Source organism: Vulpes vulpes, chromosome 5, assembly GCF_048418805.1.
Source record: "Vulpes vulpes isolate BD-2025 chromosome 5, VulVul3, whole genome shotgun sequence".
Taxonomy (NCBI): domain Eukaryota; kingdom Metazoa; phylum Chordata; class Mammalia; order Carnivora; family Canidae; genus Vulpes; species Vulpes vulpes.
The window spans coordinates 66,172,711-66,177,751 of NC_132784.1; positions in this window are offsets into that span (position 1 = coordinate 66,172,711).

The following is a 5,041-nucleotide window of genomic DNA, read 5'->3' on the forward strand; positions in this document are numbered from 1 at the left end:
TCTCTTCTGCAGGAATCACGGACTTGGGTCTCTGTGTGGGTTGCTCTGAGTGGATTGCCCTGCTTCTGGGTACCCAGAGGAAAAGGAAGCCGCTGTCTGGCTGGGGAAACCATCACATGGACCAATGCCATCAGACAGCTTGGGAAGCTCTAAGAAGGGGCCCTGAGCCAGGCCTGGTGGAGAGGATGGCAGTAGGAGATACCATGGATGGTGTCGCTGAGCTGGCTTCAGGGCAAAAAGAACCATAAGATTGGAAAAGATGGATAAGGCCAAAAATAGCACTCTTGGAAGAGGAAACAATACACAAAAGGGCAGGAGTGGGCATAAAGTTAGCCAATTTGTCAACTTCTCTAGAGCGAATTTGGGGGAGGCTGAGAAGAAGGGAGCCAAAAGAAAGGCCAAGAGGGGAGAAGGGTCATACAAGTTCAGTTGGCTTGATGCCAACCTGCAACCCTGAAACCCTACCTACCTACTGTTGTCATCCCCCTATTTGGCAGATATGAAAACTGAAGCTCAGAGAGGTTAGATAACTCACCAAAGATCACACAGCCAGAAAGCCTCAGACCTGGGATTCAAGCTCCAGCTGTGTGGCTCCAAAGGTCATGCTCTTAACCATAAGGCTACACTGCCCCCTTCCCCAACTCCTCCAGGTGGGGCTGAGGGGCAGCCTAGAAGCCCCTCTGGATCCCAGGCTGCTCTAGTTTCTCCCTCCCCTGCCCTGGAAGATCACAGTAAGTGTAGGAGGATGATCTAGTGGGAATTACCAGCAGCCCCTAGGAGGCCTGACTGTGAAGACTCCCCCATGTACCCCACCAATACTGGACAGACAGAGGGAACCAGTAAGATAGGAATCACAAAAAAGTGAACACCAGGGAAGGGCTTCTGGAGGAGGTGGAAGCCTGAGCACTAGCCTTGCAGTGCAGAGAGGACTGTACACACAGAGGAGGGAGACGGGCCCCCAGGCAGGGGGACAACTTGGTGTCATATGTGTCTGGGGAATGTGTGCATCTTCAGCTGAGGCTGGAGAGGCCACGTGGGGCTGAGCTGGGGAGGCTTCATGTCCAAGATGAAGCCAAATGTCCTGGTCCTGCTGGTGGTAAGGAGCCATGGAGGGGTCCTGGGCCTGGTCAGAGGAGCAGGTCAGAGGGAGGGAGGAAGGGGACCTTCTGAGCAGCTTTAGAAGTGATGAGGAGGGGGATCCCTGGGTGGCGCAGCGGTTTGGCGCCTGCCTTTGACCCAGGGCGCGATCCTGGAGACCCGGGATCGAATCCCACGTCTGGCTCCCGGTGCATGGAGCCTGCTTCTCCCTCTGCCTGTGTCTCTGCCTCTCTCTCTCTCTCTCTGTGTGACTATCATAAATAAAAAAAAAAAAAAAAAAAAAAAATTATAAAAAAAAAAAAAAAGAAGTGATGAGGAGGGACACCAGCCAGCGCTGCTCTTGGTTAGTGAGGAGCAGTGTAGTGTAAGTTGCCCTTAGGTTTCAGGCTCACTGAGCATAGTCCAAATGGCCCTACTGCCATCTCTTTCTGCCTAGTCCCCTTCCCCAATGTCCCCTCCCAGCCCAAGGGCCATGGGCCTGCCTCGAGGGTTCCGGGCCCCCTTCATCAGGGAGGCTTCAGGGATAGGCTGAGCCACACCCCAGAGGACAGATATGGAGGCCATATCTGACCACACTGGGCCACACCTGCGTGTATGGAGCAAGGTGAGCCACTGTAGCGCCCACAGCCCACTGCCACTCAGACCTTCACTTCCTCTCCTGCCTCAGCCCTAGCCCTCAAGAGGATGGCGCAGGGAGCAGAGCAGCCACATGGCGGCAGCAGAGACTCGGCTGGGGCCACAGGGGACTCCTGGCCTCAGGGAGTATGGGGTCTGAGGGTCAAAAATGCAGCAAGGGGACCAAGGCCAGGAGACGATGGAGCCGATGGAGGCTAGAGGATGGTCACCTGCCTGCTGCCCCTACCATCACATCGTGTGCTGTATTTTCCCCAATGCGGTCTTTTGTTCCTTTTTTGTGTCTCCAGCTTGTTTATTCTCTTGAATCTTCCTTCCTTTCTCCTCTTTGTCCAACCAGGGTGTCCAACCAGACGTAACACCCTGAGCCACAGCTGGATGCCAGCCTGGGGTAGGCACTTCTATCTGGGGGCGTAGAGGTCTGCCTTGCTCCCTGCCCTTTAAGTGCTCTAGGCTTGGCTGGGGGCTAGGAGATCCTGCCTGGCCACCTGCATCCTGAGTTGAGGATTCCACATCAGGCCAGGGGCTGGCCTGGCCACTTCTGATATTCTGGGGTCTGCAAAGCAGTTGCCCACTGCGCGGGGTGGCAAGAGAACTCTGGGCTTTGCACCAGTAGGGCCTCAAGGGACAGAGTCACCCACAAGCCTTCAGGGATAGACCCCCACGGAAAACAGTAAAATAGTAAATGGTACCTGGGCCAGGCAGACTGTGACCTGGGTCACCTCCAAAATAAACCCCAGAAAAACTGCTGTCCAGGGCCTGCCTATGTCTGACATTCAGGAAAATCCTCTGCCAACCAGAGGAGACTCCCCTCACCCAATGTCTGCTGGGATATAATATCAGGAGATCTGGGGCCAAATCCCGACTCTAAGTCTAACTCGTCTGAGACAAGCCACTGCCTTTCTCTGAGCCTCAGTTCCCAAACCTGTAGAATGAAGCAGATCACTTGCTCTGCCTGTGTCACAGGTAGTCTGTCAGTCTGACGGCTGAATGGAATAATGCATATGACGTGTGATATCAGGAGAGAGCCCTGCTGTGTGGCTAGACCTGGGTTCAAATTCAAGTTCTGCCTCTTATAGTCTATAGATCTTAGATAAGAACTTAACCTCTCTGCCCCTTATGCTCCTCATCCACCTGCTAGGGGACAGTGCGGGCACAGTTAGCCACCCATTAATGGGCACTGTTATTCTTAGGAAATGTTCAGTGAAACTGTAAGGCATGGCATACCTCAAGGATGTCATTATAATGATTATCCCTATAGCAACCAAGGCCAAACGCCTCTGCCTGACTTTCAGCTCCCTCCACCTCCGGTCTGGCCCCACCTGCCTCGTAGCCTTGTCACCCAAAGCCTGATGACAGCAGCAGTGGGGAGAAGAGAGGATGACAAGGCTGACAGCTGATTGTTGGGGGACAGGGCCCCTCCCCACCACTCCTTGGGGTGGGGAGCCCTACTCCGTGGCTATACACCCAATTCAGTGCCAAGTCATTGCTCAGCCCTTTGGCAGTTTCGGGGAGGAAAGAGCACCTAAAGGGTGGGGATGTCATGAGATATTCCCTCGAGGCATCCAGATGAGGCTCCATTCCTCTTGCCAACTGTGGCCCCAGCTGTGCTTAGAATAGGAGTCAGGGGTCTAGGCTCTGCCTCTTTGCAATGGGGACAGTGACTCCTGCCCCAGCTGCCTCTTTCGTCCACAGTGAAGTTCAACACGGGTTGAGGTGTTTTTCCACCTGCCCAGCTTTGAACTCCACAAGGGATGATGTCATGACATGGGAGGGTGTGTGAAACCCAAAAACTACCTTCTGTTCCTTGGAGCTTCACTAAAAACGCTCAGTCAAGGATCTGGGAAGAGCCTTGTGCCCATTTTCGAAAGATTTCAATTCAGTTCAGTTCTGTATTTATTCCCAGCACCAAAGTGCTCCACAATCCAGGCCCTGTTTGAACCTCAGCCTCTCCTAGCACCAGCTTCCCGACCTGCCCTCCCTCACTTTCCATCACAGAGAAGGACCACAGCACCCCAGCAAAGTACCCCCCCTTGCCTCCATACTTTGCATGTGCTGCTCCCTCAGTTTGGACCATCTTACTCCCTCCTCCATTTGACTGTTTCACTTTTTCTTCAAGGCTCTGGTCCTCTCTTCAGAAGGGTTTCCTGACCCCTACCCCTCACCCCAGGTAAGGAGCCCTTCTTCCCTACTCCTGTCCCACTCCCTGTCCCCACCTCTGTTGTAGCTCTTACCACACCAATGTCCTGCCTGTCCCCCATTCTTGGTGTGGGCTTCTCAAGATAGGGACCTCGTCTGGAATGGTTCAGGGTCCCCAGGCCCTCAGGCATTGGTGTTGGTTAAATAGTAAGGATCACTAACAGTGTCACCAACAGTGCACCAGACCCTGCTCTGAGCACATTTTTTTAGCACATTTTTTAAAAAAGATTTTATCCATTTTTTCATGAGAGACACAGAGAGAGGGGCAGAGACATAGACAGAGGGAGAAGCAGGCTTCCTGTGGGGAGCCTGCTGTGGGACTCCATCCCAGCACCCCAGGATCATGCTCAGAGCCAAAGGCAGACACTGAACCACTGAGCCACCCAGATGCCCCTGCTCTGAGCACTTTATAGGTGGAAGGTTCCCTCATATTCCTTAGATTATGCCCCAGCCAAAGGTGAGACTGGTGGTCACCCACCCACCTGCGTTGAAACTTCCTGGTGCTGGCTGGGGCAGGGCAGGCCAGACTGGCAGGGCCAGCAACTGACCCATAAGGGCATGCCCGGGTCACCCCGTTCCCACCTGGCCTGAAACATCTGGAGGGAGGATTGTGGTTTTTTTTTTGGGGGGGGGGTTCACATTCATTCCTCCACGCATTCATTCATTCATCCAAAGTCACTGGCTTTTTTAGGGCCCACCTGTGCTCGGCACCAGGAACCCAGTTCTTATCCCTACAGAGCTGGCAGGCGCCCCTGGCCGACCCCCACCTCCTCCTTCTTCCCAGAGGAAGTGGCCCAGGTCTTCCCCTTTCCCTGTCCACCCTCCCCCTACACACTGTCACACTGTCATCGTCCGGCTCCTGGTCATCTCCCCATCGGACCCGGTGCCCTCCCGAGGACGCAGGCCGCGTGTGGGACCCCCTCGCGTGCCCCCGGCGCCCGCACTCGGTAGGGGCCCGAGACGGGTCCCCGAGTGGCCGAGCCGGACGCGGACGGACTGGCCCGCCGGGCCGCTCGCCCTGCCCCGGGCCCTCACCTGGCCCCGCGCCCCCGCCCCCCGCCGCGCCGCGCGCACTTCCTCCCGCCGCCCCGCCCCTTCCACATTCCTGCCC